General features: G+C 40.2%; 1 protein-coding gene across 2 annotated transcripts in view; it reads left to right on the top strand.

Moving 5' to 3' along the window:
• The window catches only part of ZNF407 (zinc finger protein 407), a 480,440-nt gene that overhangs the window by 582 nt on the left and 455,164 nt on the right, over positions 1-24,694 (top strand). The window lies entirely within an intron of this gene.

The following is a 24,694-nucleotide window of genomic DNA, read 5'->3' as shown; positions in this document are numbered from 1 at the left end:
GCCGGCCGCTGGCACCTCCCGAGCCCCGTCGTGACGCGCTGGGCGCACGCCGGCCTCCCCGGGCCGCGTCGTGCCGCCTCTACCTCTGCCCGCCGCTGTCAGTTCGGGGACGGCGTCCCTGCGCCCTGTTCGCTCCCGCACCCAAACCAGTGTCTCTTGCGCGTCCTCCGAACCCAAACAGCCGGCTGCGCGGCCCTGGGTTTCAGCATGTCTCCAGCAGCCATCCTGTTAGGCCACCTGCCCACGACTGCCTCCCTCCCCGGTTTACTTACGGCTCCGCCGCTACTCGCGCCCCGGTCCGTTAATTGACGCTGGCGTGGTTTCACACTAAGGGCCGCAGCCACCCGGGTGTCCAACCCGCCCCGAGCGGCTGCATAGCCGGGCCGCCTCCTAGCGCTGGCTGCAGCCGTGGATGTGTGTCCCGGCAGACATTCACCTCCTCCCAGACAGCCTTTCCTGTGTGCTTGCCCTCCTGGACTGGTGGAGATGGTGGCAGAAACTGCTGACCCCTGTCGGTTGCGTTGGGTTTTGACTAGCCCATTAATTTCATTGGGGAGTTCTGGACTAGGACATCTTGGCAGGGTTGGCATCTGTTGACACACATGTAAGATTTCTTTATTTTATAGGTAGTCGTAGTCCTAATTATGAGTTGAGTTGTAACTTTACAGGCTTTGTCTAGTGGAACTGGGTACAGTATATACCTTTCTTAGGGTGAGGTGTTCTCTAGTTGAAACTCTATATAGGAAGGGACCCTAACATGGATTGAGTAGAAAGAATATTATTACAAGAGCACATTGGATATATACTCTGTATATTTCATTTAGCATAGAAACCTCGTATAGCAGGAATTATTACTTCTTTTTTTACAAACTACAACTCAGGTTAAAAAAGTTGACCAAAGTAGTGTCAGAGTTCAAATCCCGAGTGTTGGTTACATCATTGCAAATTCTTCTGCAAAAATAACACATGCAGAGTTACTAACTTCTACTGGCATGTCTGGGAAACAGCAAGGCAAGGCTCTCCAGTAGTTAATGTCCGCCTGCATCACATGGAAGGCAGGTGTGATTATGGCTGGCAACACAGTTGCCACTGGTGACTTTTTTTTTGTTAAAACTTTTAAATTTGAAATAATTTCAGATTTACCAAAAGGTTGCAGTATACCAGCGAGTTCTACTGATAACCTTTTAAGCAAAGCAAAGTGGCTCTACTTCAACAGACATTGGCTCCTGCTTCATGCCAGACACCGTTCTAGGAGCTGGAGATAAGTAACATACTGCCCTAAAGGATTTCCAGATCTGGTTGAGGAGACAAATATATAAATAAATATAACACCGTTTGTGAAGCGTTAAAATAAAGGTGTGGGACCACAGAAGTTGTGTCTGACTGCCTGGGAGCAAGTGGTGAAAGCTTCTTGCAGGATCCAGTATTTGAGTTAGGTCTGAAAAGTCAGTTGGTGTTCACTTGATTGATGGGGCATCTCCCTGAACATTCATTTGCTGTCAGGTGGGCTCTGATCTATGACACTCTTCTGTTTAACAGAATGAAACGTTGCTTGCTCCTGCATCATCTTTATGATTGTTGGTATGTTTTGAGTCCATTGTTGTGGCTATTGTGTCAATCCATCTTATTGAAGGTTTCCCTCCTTTTTAATGACCGTCTACCAGACATCATTCTAATTAGGTATGTTTTATTAGAGAATTCTCTGACCTTTGTAAAACTGATTCTCTTAATTTGATCTCTTTCTGTCTCTCTCTACTTTAAGAAAGTGATTTGTATCACAGGTTGTGAGAAGAATCCCAGTTTGTCAGCTCATGAATAGGACATTAAGTGAAGTTGTGTAATTCTAGTAGTCCAGTAACTGAGGCACACTCAACCATACTTGAAATGGGTTTTTAGGAGTATAGCGTTGTTCTCCTTGGAGAGTTTTCTTTTCCTTTCTTGGCAAGTGTCCCTTTGTCTTCCTCTCCAATACTGATTGCTAGTGAAATTAAGTAATTTCATTCAAGAAACGTTATTGCATGTCCACTTCTAGAGTAAGATCTCTTTCACCAGCAGTGATCTCACCCCAGTGACATGGAGTGACACGGAGTGGGGTCCTAATCTAACCATGGCCTAATCTTACAATGAGCCGTGGCAGCCTGGACTTTGGATCAGCAAACCTGAGTTTGAATCCTATTTTTGTGACTGCTGGCTATGTAATTTCATGTAAGTCTCTTAACCTCTTTGAGCCTGAGAGGCTTCATCTGTACAATGGCTGTATCTTACAGAGTTTGTGTATTAATTGATAATGTAGGTAAAGTGCTTAGTATAGAGCCTGCAGAAAGCCCTCAGTATATTATAACTGTTATCCAAGAGCAGTAATAACAATACCACCCAGGCCATGAATTGAGCACATAATAATGGGAAGTTAGTTTTCTCATTGGAGTCCCTGGGTGGTACAAACGATTAATGCCTTTCACTGCTAACCAAAAGATTAGAGGTTTGAGTCCACCCAGAGGTGCCTCAGAAGAAAGTCCTGGTGATCTAATTCCAAAAAATCAGCCATTGAAAACTGGCACATGTTGGGTCACCATTAATTGGAATTGACTTGTTGGCAGCTAGTCACTGGTACTGTTCCCAAATTGGCAACAATAAAGTATTTCTGCCCAGCGCAGCAGTTGATTACCCTGAATCATCAAGAAGACATTAAGTTATATTCTGTATACTTTTAAGAAAGTATATGATAACTTTAAGATTTTCATGAAAACAAATCACTTTTTTTTTTAACTTTTAAAGAAATAAGCTTTATTATGCCCAAGAAGATATTATTATGGAGCATATATTGACGTGCTATATGCGTTACACAATTGACTAACAAGGCAAACAAAACTAAAAACCGCACCCTCACCCATATACAGGACTAAGTTAAAACTGTCCTAAGAAGCAAGGAGATCATAGTTCCTGGACTGTAGGGGCAAAGGTAGACCACAGGTTCTTAACCGAACATGGTATGAACGTCATAAGCTCTATGAACTCCCTGATAATTTATGCAGAATTTTATGATGTATTGCATTGGATAGATCTGCTGGAAAAGACATCTTTAAGGAAAAAATGTCACTTTGAGGTCTAAGGTGCGCCTGACCCAAGCCATGGTATTTTCAGTTGCCTCATATGCATGCGAAAGCTGGACAGTGAATAAGGAAGACCAAAGAAGAATTGATGCCTTTGAATTATGGTGTTGGCGAAGAATTTGAATATACTATGGACTGCTGGAGGAATGAACAAATCTCTCTTGGAAGAAGTACAACCAGAATGCTCATTAGAAGCAAGGATGGCGAGATTTTGCCTCATGTACTTTGGACATGTTATCAGGAGGGACCATCCTGGAGGACATCATACTTGGTAAAGTAGAGGGTCAGTGAAAAAGAGGAAGACCTTTGATGAGATGAGTTGACACAGGGGCTACAACAGTGGGCTCAAACATAGCAACGATTGTGAGGGATGGCACAGGAGCAGGCAGTGTTTCGTTCTGTTGTACGTGGGGTCGCTGTGAGTTGGAACCAACTCGTTGGCACCTAACAACATCATCATCAACTTTTGGTAGGGAGAGATTTCATAGTTTTCATGCCCAGAGGGTCCATGACCTTCCAAATTTTTAAGGATTACCGGTATAGAGGTTGGAACTCTAGGATTCAAGAAGTGAGTTCCCAGTAAATGAATGGAGAAAACTATAAAATAGAGTTCCAGGAAATAAATAGAGATGAGGAGTTATTTGGAGACTGTCTTAGTTATCTAGTGCTGCTATAACAGAAATACCACAAGTGGATGACTTTAACAAAGATAAATTTATTTTCTTACAGTCTGGTGGGCCAGAAGTCAAAATTCAGAGCGTCAGCTCCAGGGGAAGGCTTTCTGTCTCTGTCTGCTTTGGAGGAAGGTCCTTGTCATCAATCTTCCCCTGGACTAGGGGCTTCTCTGTGCGGAAACCCCAGGTCCAGTGGATGAGCTCTGCTCCTGGCACTGCTTTCTTGGTGGTATGAGGTCCCCAAATCTCTGCTTGCTTCCCTTTTATCTCGTAAGGTAAAAGGTGGTGCAGGCCACACCCCAGCGAATCTCCCTTTACATTGGATCAAGGATGTGACCTGAACAAGGATGTTACATCCCACCCTAATCCTCTTTAACCACAGGCAGAGATTATGATTTATAACACATAGGAAAATCACAAAGTGGAAGACTACCACACAGTACTGGGAATCACGGCCTAACCAAGTTGACACATTTTTGGGGGACACAGTTCAATCCATGACATTCTACCCTTTGGCCCCCCAAAATTCATGTCATTGCCACATGTAAAACATATTCACCCCATCATATCATAGCAAAAGTCTAAAATCAACTCCCAAGTCCAAGATCAAAAAATTCCTCTTCATCTGTGAACTCTAGAATACAAGTTACCTGCTTCCCAAGTACAATGGCAGAATAGGCACAAGCTAGACATTTCCATTACAAATAGGAGAAATTGGGGGGAAGAAGGCATAACAGACACCAAGCAAGTTAGCAGAACACATTACACTAGCCGTCAAGGCTTAAGTATAATCCTCTGTTCTCTGAGACCGTTTATACAGTGGCCCTGCCCTCCAGACTCTAGGTATTGGCCACACTGTCAGGATTCGGCGTGGAGGCCCCTCGGCTCTGAGCTTCAGCTCCGCCTTCTAGGCCCACTGGGAACAACTCTGCTCCCTCAGCTTTAGGCGCATCATTCTCCTAGTCCATCTGAGTGGTGACTCTACTCTTAGAAACACCAGAGGCCATGGCTCTACCCTTTGAAACCCCAGAGGTTGTGTGGCCATACCTTTTGAGACTGAGGCATCTCAGCTTCCTATGATCCTTGGCCTCTTGGCCCTCAGGCATCACGTTGCATCTGCCCTGCTGGGGCAAGTGTTTCGAAGCTCAGTAGCTCCACAGATAAATGCCTGGAGGCACCACACTCCACCAGGAAGCCTCCTGCGCACAGGCACTCAGCTCTCGCTCTGTGGGCCAGCTCCAGTGCTATCTGGAGCTGGTCTGGTTCTGCTGCTGCCAGTTCGCTGCTGCTGCTGCTGGTTGTCTGCTGCTATTTCTCACCATCTGCGCCTTCTCTGGTGTTAACAGTTCTCCTCACCTTCTGAGTCTTCTATCCATTCAGTTTCAAAACCCCTTATACATTTTAGGTATCTGTTAGAGCAGCACCCCACTCTCTCCGTATCAAATTCTGTCTTAGTTATCTAGTGCTGCTATAACAGAAATACAAGTGGATGACTTTAACGAAGAGAAATTTATTTTCTCACAGTCTAGCAGGCTAGAAGTCCAAATTCAGGGTGTCATCTCCAGGGAAAGGCTTTCTCTCTCTCTCTCTCTCTCTCTCTCTGCTCTGCTCTGGAGGAAGGTCCTTATCATCAGTCTTCCCCTGGAATAAGAGCTTCTCTGTGCAGGAACCCGGGGTCCAAAGGACATGCTCTGCTTCCAGCACTGCTTTCTTGGTGGTATGAGGTCCCCAAATCTCTGCTTGCTTCCCTTTCCTTTTATCTCTTGTAAGATAAAAGGTGGTACAGGCCACACCCCAGGGAAACTCCCTTTACATTGAATCAAGGATGTGATCTGAACAAGGATGTTACATCCCACCCTAATCCTGTTTAACTACAGGCAGAGATTATGATTTATAACACATAGGAAAATCACAAAGTGGAGGACAACCACACAATACTGGGAATCACGGCCTAACCACGTTGGCACATATTTTGGGGGGACATAATTCAATCCATGATGGATCATTTTTTGTTTAATACCTAGATGCTAGGATAGTGATTTTAAAAACAAACTTTGCAAATCTGTTTTGTGAGAAAAAAAAAATACAGTAATTAGCTTTATCTGTAATGAGTTTAAGGTTGTTGTGACCTAACAACATGTATATGTAATGCTTAATTTGATCTGGAAATTTTCTTTTTGAAACTCTCAAGAGGAAAACTAGTTTCTTATGAAGTAAAGTAAATATTTATATCTAGATCCATAAATTTATATAGATACAATATAAAATTTGGCATTTTAACCATTTTTAAGTGTATAGTTCTGGTATAGTAATTATATTCACAATGTTATGCAACCATCACGGCTATTTATTTCCAAAACTTTATCATCCTCCCAAACAGAAACACTGTACCCATTAAGCAATAACCCTCCATTCCTCCTCCCAGCCCCTGTTAACCACTAATAAAATTTTGTTTCTAGCATTTGCCTATTTAGACATCTCATAAGTTGGATCATACACTATTTGTCCTTTTGTATCTGACTTATTTTACTTAGAATAATTTTTCTAAGATTCATCCATGTCGTGGTATGTATCAGTACTTCATTTCTCTTTATGGCTGTGTAATACTCCATTGTATAAATATACCACATTTTGTCTGTCCATTCATCTGTTGATGGACACCTGTTGTTTTCCACCTTTAGGCTGTAGTGAATAATGCTGCAGTGAACATTGGTGTGTACATAGCTATTTCAGCCCCTGCTTTCAATTATTTTGGGTATATGCTTAGGAGTAGAGTCATAAATTTTTAAATTCTTTGTTTTCCAAACTTTTTGTTATCTAATCCAACATATTCTTCATGAGATGGTATGGATTTTAGTTCTTTTGAACTTTAACTTGGACGTATTAGATCACCATGCTTGATGAGACATTTGAGTGATGGGCTTTTTGAAATTTTATTTATTATACTAAAGTCCTCCAAATTAGACTTTACCTTGATATAAATGGAGCCCTGGTGGCGCAGTGGTTAAGAGCTTGGCTGCTAACCAAAAGACCTGCAGTTCGAATCCACCAGCCACTCCTTGAAAATCCAATGGGACAGTTCTGCTCTGTTCTGTAGGGTCCCTATGAGTTGGAATCGACTCAGTGGCAACGGGTTTTTATACATATAAAATATGAAACTGTAAAATCAGAATTTAGATGGCTTTAGTTAGAGCAAAGTAGATGAAATTTAAAAAAATTGATGTGTTTTAAGTGAAAGTTTATAGCGCAGATTAGTTTGTCATTCATAAAGTTGTACACAAATTATTTTGTGACATTGGTTGCAATCCCTGCAAATCAGCACTTTCCCCCTTTCCCATTCCACTCTGGGTTCTCCGTGTCAGTTCAGCCTGTTTTCCTCTCCCTTCCTGCCTTCTCGCCTTTGCTTTTGGGCAGGAGCTGCCCATTTGGTCTCGTATATTTGATTGAACTAAGAAACACATTCCTCGTGTGTTATTGTTTGCTTTATAGGCCTGTCTAATCTTTGGCTGAAAGGTGGACTTGAAGAGTAGCTTCAGTTCTGAGTTAGCAGGGTATCCGGGTGCCATAGTCTCAGGTGTTCCTTTAGTCTCTGTCAGACCAGTAAGTCTAGACTTTTTTGTAAATTTGAATTTTGTTCTGCGTTTTTCTCCCACTCTGTCTGGGACCCTCTATAGAGATCCCTGTCAGAGTGGTCGGTGGTGGTAGCTAGGCACCATCTAGTTGTTCTGGGCTCCGACTGGTGGATGCTGTGGTTCATGTGGTTCATTAGCCTTTTGGACTAATATTTTCCTTGTGTCTTTGGTTTTCTTCATTCTTGTTAGCTCTGAACATGCTGGGACCAATAGATATGTCTTAGATGGCCACTTGCAAGCTTTTAAGACCCAGACTCTACTCACCAAAGTAGAATGTAGAATGTTTTCTTTATGAACTATGTTATGCCATTTGACTTAGATGTCCCCCGAGACCATGATCTCCAGCCCTCACCCCTAGTAATTCGGTCCCTCAAGGTGTTTGGATGTGTCTAGGAAGCTTCTGTGACTTTACCTTGGTCAAGCTGTGCTGACTTCCTGTATATTGTGTGTTTCTTTCCCTTTGCCAGAGTTAACATTTGTCTACTATCTGGTTAGTGATTTCCCTTCCCCACCCCTTCCCCCCCTCGAAACCGTCAAAGATTGTTTTTTTCTGTGTGTAAACCTTTTTTTGGGTTTTTGTAATAGTGGGCTCATGCAATACTTGTCCTTTTTTGCTTGGCTTATTTTAGTCAGCATTATGCCCTCCAGATTCATCCATGTTGTGAGATGTTTCCTGGGTTCATCATTGTTCTTATCATTGTGTAGTATTCCATTGTGTGGATATACCATAATTTGTTTATCCATTCATCTGTTGATGGGCGCTTAGGTGGTTTATGTCTTTTTACTATTGTGAATAGTGATGCAGTGAACATGGGTGTGCATCTGTCTGTTCATGTGATGGCTCTTATTTCTCTAGGATATATTCCTAGGAGTGGGATTGCTGGATTGTATGGTATTTCTATTTCTAACTTTTTAAGGAGGTGTCATATCATTTTCCATAGTGGTCATACCATTTTACATTCCCAGCAGCAGGGCATAAGACTTCCAGTCTCCCCACAACCTTTCCAGTGTTTATTATTTTCTTTTTTTTTTTTTTTTTGATTAGTACCAGTAATGGGATGAGATGGTAGCTCATCGTACTTTTGATTTATATTTTTCTAGTGACTAATGATCTCGAGCATTTCCTCATGTGTCTGTTAGCTGCCCGAATGTCTTCTTTGGTGAAGTGTCTGTTACTCTCTTTTGTCCGTTTTTTAAGTGGATTGTCTTTTTGTTGTTGAGGTGTTGAAGTATTTTGAAGATTTTGGAGATTAGACCCTTGTCAGATATGTTGTAGCTCAAATTTTTTTTCCCAGTCTGTAGGTTCTCTTTTTACTCTTGGTGAAGTCTTTTGATGAGCATAAGTATTTAATTTTTAGGAGCTCCTAGGTATCTAGTTTATCTTCTGGTGTTTGTGCATTGTTAGTTATGGTTTTTATTCTCTTCATGCCATGAATTTGGGCCCTTAGTGTTGTCCTTATTTTTTCTTTCATGTTGTATATCATTTTAGGTTTTATATTTAGGTCTTTGATCCATTTTGAGTTAGTTTTTGTGAACGGTGTGAGGTACGGGTCCTGTTTCTTTTTTTTTACAGACGGACATCCAGTTTTGCCAGCACCATTTCTTAAAAAGAGTGTCTTTTCCCCATTTAATGGACTTTGGTCCTTTGTCAGAGATCAGCTGACCATAGGTGGATGGATTTACATCTGGGTTCTCAATTCTGTTCCATTGGTCTGTGTATCTGTTGTTGTACTAGCACCAGGCTGTTTTGACTACAATGGCTGTATAGTAGGTTCTGAGATCAGGTAGTGTGAGGCCTCCTACTTCGTTCCTTTTCTTCAATAATGCTTTACTTTTCCAGTCGTCTTTCCTTTCCATATAAAGTTGGTGATTAGTTTTTCCATCTCATTAAAGAATGCTGTTGGTATTTGGATTGGGATTGCATTATATCTGTAGATCACTGTGGGTGGAATTGACATTTTCACATAGTTGAATCTTCCTATCCATGACCATGGTATGTTTTTCCATTTACGTAGGTCTCTTTTAATGGTGTTTTGTAGTTTTCTTTGTACAGGTATTTTACGTCCTTGGTTAGATTTATTTCTCAGTGTTTTACCTTTTCAGGGGCTATTATAAACAGTATTGTTTTCCTAATTTCCTTTTCAAAGTCGTCTTTGTTGGTGTATAGGAATCCAGCTGATTTTTGTATGTTGTTCTTGTATCCTGCTACTCTGCTGCATCCTTCTATTAGTCCCAGTAGTTTTCTTGTGAAATCTTTGGTGTTCTCTATGTATAGTATGATATCATCTGCGAATAGGTATAGTTTTACTTCTTCGTTTCCAACTGGATGCCAAAGTAGATGCAATTTTATGTAAAATAATAAAATTATTTTGGACCAGTAGATGAAATTTTGATTGTTTCATTTTGATGAAAAAGAAATATCTGATGAAATACTGTTGTCGTTGGGTACCCTCAAGAGATTCTGACTCATAGTGACCCTGTGTGACAGAGTACAACTGCTTCAGAGGGTTTTCGGAGCTGTAATCTTTACAGAAACAGATTGCCAGGTCTTTCCGCAGAGCTGCTAGGTGGGGTCAAACCAACGACATTTTGGTTGGCACCTGAGCACTTAACCGTTGTGCTATCAGGGCTCCTTGATGAAACACTAGTGGTGCTTTTTCCACTTTTCAGGCCTCATAGGGATGATATAATATCCTCAGAGAGTTACCAAATTTTAATACCTATAAGGATTGGGGTAATTGTTTACTTAACCTCCCTCAGTGTCAGAAATGCAGGCTGAGCCCCACAGAAGGTAATTAATTAATCAGTCTCAGCAGTTAGTGGCAGAATGAGGATTAGAAGTCAGGCCCTTGATTTACAGGATGGTGCAAACGGTTAAGTGCTTCGCTGCTAACTGAAAGGTTGGAAGTTCAAGTCAACCCAGAGGCACACTGGAAGAAAGTCCTGGCGATGTACTTCTGAAAAACCAGCCATTCAGAGTCCTGTAGAACACAGTTCTACTCTGACACACATGGGGGTGCCATGATTTGGAGTCTACTGCAGGGCAACTGGTTCTGTGTCTTAACAAGCTCAGGTGATTTGATGCATGCTAAAATTGGAAAGCCACTGCCCTAGAGAAAAGGAGCTCTGGTGGCACAGTGGTTAAGTGCTCGGCTGCTAATCAAAAGGTCGGCGGTTTGAATCCACCAGCTGCTGCATGGGAGAAAGACGTGGCAGTCCACTTCCGTAGAGAACACAGCCTTGGAATCCCTATGGAGCAGTTCTGCTCTGTCCTGTAGGGTCGCTATGAGTCGGAATCAACTCGACAGCAACGGGTTTGGTTTTTTGGTTTTGCCCTAGAGAAACTCATGTGCATGAGTGCCAGCAGACATGTATAAGAGTGTCCCTAGCCACACTGTTTATAAAACAAAACAAACAAACAAAAAAACTGGAAACAACGCAAATGTCCATCACAGAAGAATGGATAAATAAATTGCATCATAGTCCTGTAGTGAAGTACTATACAACCGTGACAATGAATGCATTTTAGCTACCGGTGTCACTGAGGGTAAATATCAGAACATAATCTTGAGAAGAAAAAAAAAGCTACTTGCAAAAGAATGTATATAGGAACGTACATAATATTTTTCCTTTTTTCTTTTTAAGTTTAAAAACCTACAAAACAAAGTTGCACACTGTTAGGAATATGGTTATGGTAAAGCAATAAAGAAAAGCTGGTAAATGACAAGCACAAAATTCATGTTAGTGGATAGCTTTGCAAGGAGAGGGAAGGTGGGTGGGGGGACACATGGAGGGACTTCAAAGGTAATGGTCTGTTCCCTGTGATCTGTAATCGGGATTGTTATGTTCTGTCCAGTACCTTACACATGTTAAACATTTTTGTATCTACCAAATATTTAAAAAACAAACGTATGTGTTTTTTCTTCTAGCAAAGTCTACACACAGGGACTATTCAGATTGTATGAAAAAGATGTAAATTGGGTTGATGGTGGTGAAAACATGAACTTGGAGGATTGTGATGTGGCTCACTCTTCAGCCCGCCCTGTTATGAGTACTTGCAGGAGTAGAGCTGTCACCAGATGGAGATTGGTTTTGATGAAATGATTGTTAGTACTTACTGAGTGCTCACTATGTACCAGGCATGGGTCTGAGTGTGTTGCAGGCACGGACCTGTGAGTATGAAGGGAAGGTGCTAGTACTGTCCCTGCTCATGAAACAGGAAACTTGCCCCTGGTCACAGGGTTGTGTAGCCATTGTACAGAAGAGACAGTTTGACTGTAATCACTATGTCAGCAAAGGGCAGAGGAAGAAGACAATCATAGAGAAAATGGAATTATGTCTGAGAGAGCTGGAGTTAAGAAAACCAAAATGTCAAAATCGGAATGGGATTGTGGAAGAAGATTGTTAAAGAGTGTATCCACCCCCCTCCATTTTTGAAGTTAAACATGCATACATGGCCTTATCATTCTAGCATTTGACAAGTTTCTAAAGCAGAAAAAACAATTGCGTTTTGTTTTCAGTTTGTTGAGTCTAAGTGACTTCTAAGGAGTGAGTCTTGTAGTTCATTAGAAAGTGGTAGTATCTACTTTCGCTTATTTTTTTCTAACCTTTGGTAATTTTGTTTTATTTTGTCATATCCCATATTATGGAAACTTTTTTTTTTTTTTTTAACAGTATTGCTTCTAATGTGAACCTTGTTTTAATCCTTCCTGGTATTAGCATCACTCCTTTAAATTAACAAGTGTATGAAATAAAATTATGGCTCTAGAACCCTAAGTCCAATTATGTGCACTGTGGAACAAAAGAGTACTATTACTTTTCTGTGTCCACAGCTGTGGACCCAAACATACCAATGGTCATGAAGATGGGCAGCGTTTCCATTTTTATTCATAAGCTCACCACAAGTCAGAGCTGACTCAGTGGAAACCAACAACAACTTTTCTGTGATGCTGAGTGTTGAAATAGTCTAAACAACAGGAATTGCCAAGCATTTGTAATTACATAATTGCATACTCTCTAGCAGAGTCAGCCCCTGATGAAGTGGACAGCCCATGACGGCCCACCCATTGGCAGTGATGTCTGTGTTTCAGACAGATGTAGTGATTGCAGGAGATCCCTTATTGGCCAATGTTGAACATATGCTTCTTAAAACAGATTTTAGGTCCTTCAGCTCTTCTAGCTGAAGCTCTGATCTCAGTCTTCATTCTCAGTGCTTTTCAATGTGTTTGGTGCTCATAATTCTCTTTTATTCTCTCTTACATGCTGTGCTTTTCCCCTTCCTTTTAAAAAAACAAATAATTGATAAGGTAATAATAATCCTACTAGGAAAAAGGCATTTTTGAATACAGCTGGGGTCCAATCACCAAATGTAACCATAGCCCAGCATGCTTTACAGTTATTAAATATAGTTGTTCAGTTATTTAGTGTATTATTAGATTTAGTGGAAACTTCGTGTTTCAGACCTAGAACAGGCAACACACTACTTCTTTAGAAGTGTAAAATTCATTTGGGATTTCTGCTGATGGTGAATTATGGATCAGAATTTGATACATCATTGGATCAATTATTATAGAATGAAGAATAGCAGTTATAGGAGTACATGTTGATTTAAAATACAATCATAAAACTCTTAGAATTTAAGCTAAGGTGGTAATGTACTTTTAAAAATAGCTTAGAAAATTTAGATCATTCAGGGAAGGGAGTAGAAATTACAGTCTTTCATAAAATGAGATCAAATGGTTTTCATGAAGAATCTTCTGGACCCAAAATCTGGTTTTCTGTGCGGGTGGTATTTTATATTTCACTGTAACACCCTAGGACTTCAAGGTGGTAGGTTGGGGTGGCATTTGCTGCAAGTGACATTCAGAATCATTTTGTGTACAAATTATGATGTGGGCCAATGTTCATGTGACAGCCCTGTTTAGTACAGTACATTTCCTCTATGTCCTAATTCATCCTTCCCATCCCCCTTTCTTTCTCGCGCCTCCTCCCTACCTCAGCTGTATGCCAGAAACTATTAAGTGTGTGTTAATTTTTTTCAAGAGTTAGAAGGGACTTTAGTCCAAACCAAAAAATCCCAAACCCATTGCTGTCAAGTTGATTCTGACTCACAGCCACCCTATAGGATAGGGTAGAACTGCCCTATAGGGTTTCAAAGGAGCAGCTGGTGGATTCGAACTGCCGACCTTTTGGTTAGCAGCCGAGCTCTTAACCACTGCACTACCATGGCTCCGACTTTAGTCCAGTGGTTCCCAAATCAACCCAGGGAGCTCTTAAAGTCGAGGGATTGTTGCCCCCACCCCAGGCTTTCTTAATCAGAATCTCTCTATGAGTAAGACCGAGAGATTCTTGTTTTGAGGATTAGCTAAATTTGTAAACTCTTGATGTTGTTTATAATTCCCTTGTCTTACAAATGTGGGAGTAGTAGTCCTATGTATGCTCTTCCGGGGAGAGTTGCATTTCTCAGAAATGGCTTTTGTGTGTCTTGTACAGACTGAAAGCCTTATGAATGGTAGGATGACGAGCAAGCAGTATGATACTTTTTGGATCTAGTGTGTGGCAGAGATGGCTGGCTCTCCACCTAAATCAGCTCTTCCCTTCCATAAGATACATTTCGCAGCTTATCTTGCATCTGAGCAGATCTGAGTGCAAGTGACAGATGTGATGCTGAAGTCCAGGCTTTAAAAGGAAGTGGACCAGCTACCTCCTTTGTGTTTGCTTTCTTTTTCTGTCAGCTCGATGCAGGGAGTGAGGAAGCTCCCAGAGCTTCAGGATGCAAGAGGCCAGGATCCCCTGATCACAGCCTGGAGCTGACTGCCTGCTGACCAGGACCACCTGCCTTGGACTTTCATAGGCGCGAGAAATAAACTTCTGTTACTTTGGAACCATTTTTAAGTTGTTGTTAGTTGCTGTCGAGTCCATTCCAACTCATGGTGGCCTCATGTGTGCAGAGTAGAACTGCTTCATAGGGTTTTCTTGGCTATGAGAGTGTTTGGGCATTCACTTCTTAGGTTGCTTCTAGTCATTGTATCCAGATCTAAAAGGAGAGGGAGGTTGTGTATATGTAGAAAATTAGTGTTCTACAGTTTTCCTTCTCCACATACATTTTCTATTATCTGCTTTTCAGACTGTAAAGGAATGATACTAGATATTTCATTAGACCGCAGTATTTTCTTAGAGGTATAATCTGAATGTGGCCACCACTCCTATGTGAAAAAGAAAGACTTGAGATGCCACCTGCAAAAGGCTGCTTATAATATGGGAGGGGCTAATTTTCAGAAAACTCTTGTTTGATAATGAACATAGAGCTGAGAATTCTTATTCCTATTTTTGTTGATTTCTTAGAAGTTATGTAATTTTAAAATTAGAAAATAGATAACAGTATAATGCAGAGTTTTCCAAACTTCAATAATATGTCTATACCTTTATTGTTTTTGCTGTATATTTTTAACATTGTATTTTATCTCACTTTTTTTCAACTTAGCATTGTCATAAGAAGTAATATATGTGAGGCCATAGGTTGGTATGTTAAGTTTTTTCTAATACACATTTGAATACTACATACTTATTTAGAGAATCCTTCTGTGTGGTACATAATGTTAAGTAACACTAGTGGTGTTTGTATCACACTTTGGGAAATACTGTTCAAATGATTAATGCTGTTTCTTTTTAGTATCTCCAGTGCTTAATCCACAAAATTCTAATTGAAATAAATACGGTCACGTGGAAACTAGCACACATACTACATGTAATGGGGCTTTGGGAATAGCATCTTGCTATTGCAGAGATTTGTATTCTGTTTGGTTAATGTCTACATTTGCTTTTATTGAGGGACAGTAAAAACAGTGTATCTAGAAAATTCACAAACAGTGTTAGCCAGGATCTGTTTCTGAAGAAGTGCTAATGAACATGAGATTAAAATGAAAATTTTCAAAAACATTAATGCTTTTTGGTTCGCAGACATAGCTCTTAACCACTATGCCACCAGGGTTTCCATAGAAAAACAACTTGGTGATAATCCCAGGGGGAAGAAGATAACAAGGCCTAGAAGGGTCCAGAAAACAGTTAGATGACTAATTTAAATTCCAGGTATTTGAGGAATGAAGGCTCAGTAGTGAAATTATTGACATCTACCTTTTCGTCTTCTTCTGGTTGTCCAAATTTCATTTTGTTCACCCAAGAATACAGAAGGAACTGTGTTAGCAGGAAAGAATGCTTTGTTAAAGGGGATTGCCATGACCTTCATGAGGGCAGGGGACATACACAGGCACTTCTTTCTGCCACTCTAAATTAGTATTACCTTTCTGGACTTTACCTAAACCATTGGACTCGTACATAATTTGAATTTTAACCTCTTCAGTCATTTTCATAAGGTTGTTCTTTATGTATAAATTAATACTTTACATTTGCTCTAAACAGCTCTCTTTTAAACTGAAAGGGAGCTTTTTGTTTCAAGTTTTCCAGGATTTTTTGGCAGTTTGATACTCTGCAGTCATTGAATGCATGGAGCTTAGTCTCTGGTTTTTCTTTTGAAGAGTCTAACCTCATATACAGTCCTGTTTCCTCTCCTGACTTTCTGACCCACATGTTATTTTTTCTTTTTCACATCCATTAACACCCTATACCAGCAGTCAGGATAAATTTTATTAGACTGCAGTATTTTCTTAGCGGTATAATCTGAAAAGAAACGAAGACTTGAGATGCCACCTGCAAAAGGCTGCCTGCAGTGCGCTTTTGTTCTCTCTCCCCTCCCTCCCTCCATACATACACACATCCCTCCTCCCCCTACATATACTTTTTTTCCTGAACCATCTGAGGGTAAGTTAAATGTATCATGACCCTTTACCTGTAAATATTTCAGTGTACGTTTTTCTCATAGTACAGCTTTAAGTTTCGTAAATTTGCATTGGTACTTTCTTTTAGTTGGCCTAAACCCAAAACCTGTTGCCGTTGAGTTGATTCCGACTCATAGTGACCCTATAGGACAGAGTAGAACTGCCCCATAGGGTTTCCAAGGAGCTATTGGTAGATTCGAACTGCCAACCTTTTGATTAGCAGTTGAGCTCTTGACAACTTGGTTGGCCTAAGGTGTCCTTAATAGCATTTTTCCCTCGCCAGTACAGGATCCAGGCTAGGAACAGGTATTGCACTGAATTGCCATTTCTCTTTAGCGTCCTGTAATCTGGGACATTTCCGTAGCCTTTCGTAACATTGACATTTTTGAAGAATGCTGTCCTCCCCAGTTTGTTTAAATAAAATGTTTCTCATTTTGTGTTCGTCTCGTGTTTTCTTTTGATTAGCTTGAGGTTATGCGTTTTCAGGTGTTGCATCTGCCCTTCCTTGATAATGTTCATTTGATTACTCAGGCAAGGTGTTGCCGATTGATCCACTGTGTAATTACTGTGGTTTTTTTTTCTTCTTTCCTTGCATCTAATATGCAGTTTGTGGGAAGACACCATGTAAACATTCTGCTCCATACAAAAATTCCCTCCTGTATTAGCATCCAGTGATGACTCTTGCCTGATCCAGTCTTTATGATGATGATTTCAAAAGGGTGGCTTTCCGTCTTCAGTACTCCCTCCATTTTTGCCCCTGGGCCCTAAGCGTTCTGCTGTAAACAGGAGCCCTCCATTTGCTTCTGTCTGCCTGCCTGCATATGTATGCATAGGTATAGGTGTATCTGTATCTGTCTGTCTGTCTATAGCTTTGATACGGACTCATGAATTCTTATTTTCAATGGTATAATTGTCCCTGGTTTGGACATTGGGAGCCCGTTTAATCTGGCTCCTGTGTCTTTGTGACATTAGTGTTTTTTTTGTTTGTTTATTTGTTTTTAGCATTTCCCTACTTTATTGTGTAATACGATGATCCAAACTCATGTTGTACGTACCTTGCCTCAGCCCCGAACTCAGCCATTTCTTGAGGAGGAGCCGGGTTCCTGTTAGAAACCAAGATCTGGGGGCTAGGTGTGCTCCTTGTTCCTGAGTGTTTAGTGTGACATCCCATGAGCCACAGGTGAATTTCTTGGTGTCCCAAGGTCTTTGATCAAAATTAGATCTCAAGCATCTCTGATATATTTATACATAACATCTCACACCTCAACTTTCCTTTTATTTGCGATGTTTTGATTCTGAGATTAGTCCAAGCACCGCAGTTCTTATGTCTTGAGCATTGTCATTTTTTATTACTTCAACCATATGTAGGGATTTTTTTCTTTAAGCTTTCTCCTCAGCTCCCTCCCCCCAAACTAATGTATATTTATTATGGCAAAATTTGGAAAGTATAGAAAAGTGCCAGGAAGAAAAAGAAATGACATGTAATTTCCCTACCCAGAGGAAAGAAACTATTAACCTTATTATATAAATGGACTTGGTTAGAACTATATCCATTTTTAAATTTAATACTGAAGTTTTTCTCTTTTCAGTATACTTTCTTAACCCTCAGATCTTTGATGCCTAATAATTTATATTCCAAATTTCTTGAGGCTTGATAGTTTTATATCATGTGTTAGCTTATTGACGTTTAGAATTACAGGGTTTTCCAGATTTTTTCCAAAATTAGTAGTTTTAGTCTTTTTTCCTAGCAGTTCTTTGATTAGCCATTGTATTCCATCTCTTCTCAGTGGACTTGACGAATCTGTCTAAGCAAGAACAGTATGGAACATGTTTTCAGCTTTTTTGATATTATATTTCCCCTGGATTTATATTTTGGAAATACCTTTTTCCTTCCTATTTTTCCTGCAATGAAAAACAAATTTATTAGTAAGAATACCGTGTTCTACTGTTTTCTCATTGACTTCAGGAACCTTCATCTTTCTCTTTCACTTTACAAAATGGGAAACTGAGGCTTAGAAAAGTTACATATATGGGTTGCCATCTGTCTTATGGCTTATTGTTATTATTGATATGGTAGGGATGAAAGCAAAGGCCTCCTTACTCTTAGCTTAACGTTCTTTTTTACAATTGTTTAAAATTTGCAGTGTAAATATATTAAATGTTTCTTTCATTTTATTCACCTTCTGATTCTCTCCCTTTTCCTCAGCATTCATATGTTAACATGCTTTATTCTCTTGCCTTTTGAAGAAGGATGAAAGGTGAATTTAAGGGAAGTATACTAACTTTTATCATGGAATGCTTTTTTTTATGGCTGCATTATAAATTCTTGAAAATAAAGGGTCTGATGGAAACACTTAATGAGAAAGGAGGGGCTCTATCGTATGTAACCTCCCTCCCTCCTTTTTTAGTGAATAGACCGTTTAAACTAAATTAAGTAAAGGATATAAATTCTGTTGTTTCAGTTTTAATATTTCATGCTGCTTTTATAGATGAAATTATATTTTATAATAAATAGGAAGAAGAATTTATACAGTCTGTTCTATTTGATGTGAAACAGCACATCCCATTTCTCTGTAGCTGTAAAGAAAATTCATTATAATGTCTTTAGTTGTACAAGATGGTTTCATTGTGATTAGTTACATTGATAGTAAAACAACCTTTTTACAAATGGTATAGGACACAAACGATCTTGTGTGTGTGCTTTTAATGGCACTGAATTTTTTCATTATTTTACCTTGTTCATAGAAGCTTTATTCCTTTTTCTTATCTCCTTTACTTCTCTTCCAATAAGAATTTTCTTTCTTAAAAAAAAAAAAAATCAATTAGATGGAAATACTAACAAAACACTGATTTTAAAAAATACCTTTTTGAAAGGGGATATATTAAATTTTAATTCATTACGTAAAATCTTTCTGACTACAAAAGTAGTGTTTGTCAGAGATGGTTCATATAAGGTCATCATAAAATTAACTTTATCACTGGATTAATTTAATGTATTTGTTAAATAGTACTTGACATGTAATAAGATTTTAAAAAAAGGAATAGCTAGGTCTGATAGCTAAGCTAATTTTAAAATTCATTTTTGTCATATCATTTGTTCTATATTGCTATTAATAGATCTTCACAAATAGTGTTGGAAAAGTGTGGATCATCTAAAATAAAAGATGATAATCTGTTAGGATCACATGGTTTGGTCTCTTTTAGTATTTTTTTTTTTTTTTTTAGTGATCTGGCTGTCGTTTGTTGCTGTTGTTGTCTTTGAGTTGATTCAGACTTATGGTGACCCCCCGTGTGCAGAGCAGAATTGCTCCATAGAGTTTTCAAGGCTGTGACCACGAAAAGCTGCAGATTGCCAGGCCTGTCTTCCAAGGCACTTCTAGGTTGGTTCAAACTGCCAACCTTTCAGCTAGTAGTCTAGTACTTGACTTGTGTCACCCAGGGACTCCAGCTGTCATAGAAGCACTAGCAGATATTTTAATTTTTAACTTGCAGGCAGAATTGAATTGGGACATGGGTAACCTCTGGAAAAAAACCAATATTCTGACTTGAATGAGAGACTTCTTTTCCTCTGGTAGTTTTATTTAACTTTGACCATTTGGGCTTGGGGCTGCACAGCTCCAGGCTGCTTACTTTCAATGTGTGCTTGAACTCTGGCAGGAGAAGTTTCTTTTCATTTTTCTGTTTCCTTTTCTTCAACAGTTAGGATTAAGATAGACATGGCAATGTATAGAGAACAAAGTTTATTAGTGGTAACCAGTGGTGGGAGCGGGGGGGAGGGGGGGCTATGGTGATGGAAATATTGCATTCATTAAGGGTAGGGTTGCACAGCCGGTTATTGTAATTGCTGTCAGTAAGTTGTGCACCTGTAAAAAGTTGAATTGGCAAAAGCTGTGTGATATTTACAGTGACCAAAAAAAAAAAAAAAGAGTAGCTGCCAAGGCTGCTTATGTACAACCAAAAACCTCAAGGGATTTGCTTTCTTGGTTTGGAGGTTTAGGGTCATGTTTAATGGGACATGTCAGTTAATTGGCCTAATAACATGTTCAGTGCTTCTATTCTACCTCCTAGTTCTTTGCATAGTGTCTGAGGTCTTAAAAGCTTGCAAGTGGCCATCCAAAGTAAAACAATTGGACTTTATCTGTCTGGAGCAACAGAGGAAGAAGGAGAGTCAGGAACAGAAGGAGGATATGGAATGGGTGGCTACTTGCCTCCATGAACAACTGCCTCATTTGCCAAGAGAATGGAAGAACTGGATGGTGCCCAGCTACCATTACTGAACGTTTTGATCAGTGATTCCATGGTAGAATCCAGGTCAAAAGGGGGAAAATGCAGAACAGAACGATTACCCTGAGATAATCTTTAAACGTTAAACCTAAAATATCCCGCAGAGTCTTCTAAAAACCAAGTAATAGTATAGCTTAACTAGTTAAAAAGGTCTGCCTTGAGCATTATACTCTTTTAAGATCTCTCTCTATATGGGATCAGAGTGAAAACAGTAACTCAAAAGATTAGATAGGAACCTTAGGGGGCAGTGATTTTATGTTAATAGGGGAGGAACAACTCAGGTAGGGAGGGTGAGAATAGTTGGAAAACAAGAAGAATGTAATCATTGCCACTAAATGGTACATGTAGAAATTGTTGAATTGGTATATGTTTTCCTGTGTATATTTTCAACAACAACAACAAAGCCAATAATCTTAAGACTTTTTTAAGGGGGAAAAAAGATAGATATGGCATGTGAGATGCTTTGGGGTGCTTTAATGATTTAATCAGTATAGGTGCTGTGACCCAAGACCCTGCATCTCCTAAGCTTGACTGTCTTCTGCTGGAGAAGGTGAGTGATCTGTGCAGTGTAGCAGCTAAAAGGATGTCATCTGCTCAGCTTCCTTGACCTGGGCCTGTGCAGGTGTTTGCTGCTTGGTCTCCCTCATTGGAAGGAGCCCTGGTGGTGCAGTGGTTAAGCACTTGGCTGCTAACCAAAAGATTGGCCGTTGGAACCCCCAGTTGCTCTGCAGAAGAAAAGACCTGGAGACCTGCTCGCATAAAGATTACAGCCTAGGAAACTCTACGGGGCAGTTAGACTTCGTCCTGTAGGGTTGCTGCGAGTCTGAGTTAGAATCGACTTGACGGCACCCAACAACAACTACCTTGTAGTCTAGTGCTTAAGTGTTTGCGTCACCCCGGGCATTGTATTGGCTGTTTCTACATAAGAAATGACTTCAAAACTTTGTGGGGAGTTTTAGAATTGTAGGCTGCTCAAATTTCTGAGCCTAGCTGGAAGGGAACTCATGGCTACCATTACCTCTGAGGTGAGGCATTTGCCAGATAGGTTCTGAGGTCTATAAGAACGAGTGCTTTCACCCAAAGTGAGCAGATTTTTCAGGAAACATTAAGATATGTCTATTATTCCATGGAAATCTAAGTATAAAACTCTCTCCATCTCATCCTTTTATGAGTCAGCTTTTTAATAATTCTTAATTTTATTTTATCAGTCTTCCGTAGTAAGCTGTCTCAGATCTGATTTCATTGTAAACTCTCTCACAGAGGTATAAATGTAATGTCAGTTTATTAAAGCTCTAAAATCTTCGGGAACTTCGATAGGAATTCTGCCTCTGATGTACATTTCAAACGGTATACTTCAGTTAACGTGTGTGGACCTCCTCCTGTGGGCTTAATACTGCTGTGCTACTGCCTAAGACTCAGGGTTCAGGGTTGGAGCATACAGGACAGGACGTATGTATAGATTATATATGAAGGAGGGGTGAACTTGAGCCATATCTGTTCTTGACAAGGTGGAGGGGAGAGAGAAGGGCATTCACTGTATTAGTTATCTGTTGCTACGTAACAAATGACCTCAAAACTTGGTGCCTTAAAGCGACACACATTTATTATCTCACAGTTTCTGTGGGTCAGGGATTTGGGAATGGGCTTACCTGCGTGCTTCTGGCTCTGACTCTCCTGTGAGTCTAAACGTGGGGAGGGGCTGCCGTCCTCTGAAGGCTTCATGGGGGTGGATGATCTGCTTTCCACAGTCACTCATGTGGCTGTTGGCAGCAGTCACCGTCCCTCCCTGGCTCTTGGTGGGAAGCTTCAGTTCCTCACCCCTCTGGCCTTTCCACAGGCTGCATCCATGGCCCTCCCATGGCAGCTGGAGCTCCGGGAGTGCACAAATAAGCACCCCTGCTGTGATTTTAATGCCAGCATGGTGTCAACATGTGCTGAGCCCACACTACTTACACCACTTATTTGGTCAGCATAGAAAGAGCAAAGGGTGAAATGAGGTGGGATAGGAAGCAGAAAGTGGTTTCTTGTATGAGTGGTCTCATCATACTGGTGAGTGTGTATATGTGTGTGAGAGAGAGTGAGAGATAGTGTGAGCGGAGCTCACTTAATGTGTGATCGTTTGGAAGAAAGGAGAAAAGGGATAGAGAAATGAAGATGAGATTGGAGTGAGTGAACCGTGGAGGGAGAAGTTTCATGCTTGCCGCCCATAGTAAGACTAGTACATGGAATGGTTAAATCCTTGTTGTGTTTCTCTAGTACTTCCTGAGATGCTTTCTTTAAAACCCCTGAAAGAAACTTCTGTGAGAAGTGGCCACCAGGTGTCATCAGAAGGCTGCTATTGATCTGTTTTATTATTGTTCTTAAAAAGTATATGAGTGTTTTGATTTCTTTCTTGCAACATTTTTTTTTTTTTAATTTTAACAATAGTAGAGAACTATTTTAGTTAGAGCAGGGGCTTTCTTTAGTGACAGTTTCTGGGTGAGTTAATAATTTCTAGATAAAATTGAAGATAAATAATTAAGTTATATATAGCTGCTTAGTCAAGGAACAGACATTTGAGGATTTGGAAACAAGTACTTATAAATGAAACTACATATTTGAGAACCTTTATGGCAGAATGAGGGTATGTGCTGAATGGTAATTGATGAATTTGTTTAGGAAACAGAATGCTTTAAGAAGGTTTGACTTAATAATGCACCCATTATTATAGTCTAGATTCCCACCAGGTCTTCTGAATCTTAAAACCTTACTGTGGGAAGAAATCTCAGTCTTATTTTACTTCTCTACTGGATTACAAATACCAGTAATTTTAGGGGATTATACCTTATTTGGGGAGCCCTGGTTGCACAGTGGTTAAGAGCTCGGCTGCTAATCAAAAGATCAGTGGTTTGAATCTACCAGTTGTCCTTGGAAACCCTATGGGGCAGTTCTACTGTGTCCCATAGGGTCTCTATGAGTTGGAATTGACAGCAACTTGATGGGTTTGGTTTGGTTTTATACCTTATTTAGGAGCCCTGGTGGCGCAGCGGCTAAGCGCTCAGCTGCTAACTGAAAGGTTGGTGGGTTCAAACCCACCAGCTGCTCCACGGGAGAGAGACATGGCAGTCTGCTTCCGTAAAGATTGCGACCTTGGAAAGCCTATGGGACAGTTCTACTCCGTCCTGTAGTGTCGCTATGAGTCAGAATCGACCCCACAGTAGTGGGTTTGGCAATGGGTATGCCTTTTTTAACGTGAAGTCGCCATGAGTTGGGGACCTACTGGAAGGCAGGTAACAATAACAACAGTGCGTCACTTATCTCTCAGAATAGCAGTGAGTCCCCACCTGATACATTGTTTTGCTTTGTTCCTGAGAGAATTTAAGGTGCTTTCTGGTACATAGTGGACCCTGATGGCATAGTGGTATAGAGCTACAGCTGCTAACCAAAAGCTCGGCAGTTCGAATCTACCAGCTGCTCCTTGGAAACCCTATGGGGCCCTTCTGCTCTGTCCTGTAGGGTCACTATGAGTTGGAATCTACTCGACGGCAACGGGTTTCGTTTTTGGTGTGGTACATGGTTGGCTTTTAGTAAGTATTTGTTGAGTAAATGAGTGAAATCTGCCTTCAGAAAAATGAATCTTTAAACTGTCCCAGGTAATCTGGTACTTGTTTTAATAATTGTTTTCTTATTGAAGTTGTTTTGTTTTTAATTTGTATCAGCATAAACGTCTTCACTTCTATTTAATTCCTTCTAGATCACTTTAAGATACTGGTTTTCCTGTGCTTACTGTCACTCTAGTTCTGGGCCTTATTACTTAAACTCTTATAATGGACTCTTTCTTCCTCTAGATTTTCTCAACCTCTGATCTGTCCTGCATACTGAAAAATTAATTCTTCCTAAAACAGTTATATAGACCCTACTGAGTAAAATCCAACTCTTAATCAGAGCCTTCTGTGCTCTGGCCTGGCTTGATGGTCCGCCTTATTTTTTCAGTTATTGTGCTATAAAAGACTAGTGTTGTAGCTACCTGGACTGCTGGTAGTCTCCCTACAGGGTAGTCGTCATTCTCTTTTTTTTTTTTTTTAAACTAAAAGTGTTAAGATGTTTTTATTAAATTGAGGAAAAAGAGATTCTTTTCAGATAATTTTTTTTAAAAATATTTTTGTTGCTGAGAATATATG

This window comes from Trichechus manatus, unplaced genomic scaffold (assembly GCF_000243295.1).
Source record: "Trichechus manatus latirostris isolate Lorelei unplaced genomic scaffold, TriManLat1.0 scaffold00183, whole genome shotgun sequence".
NCBI lineage: Eukaryota > Metazoa > Chordata > Mammalia > Sirenia > Trichechidae > Trichechus > Trichechus manatus.
This window is presented reverse-complemented; position numbering and strand designations above follow the sequence as displayed.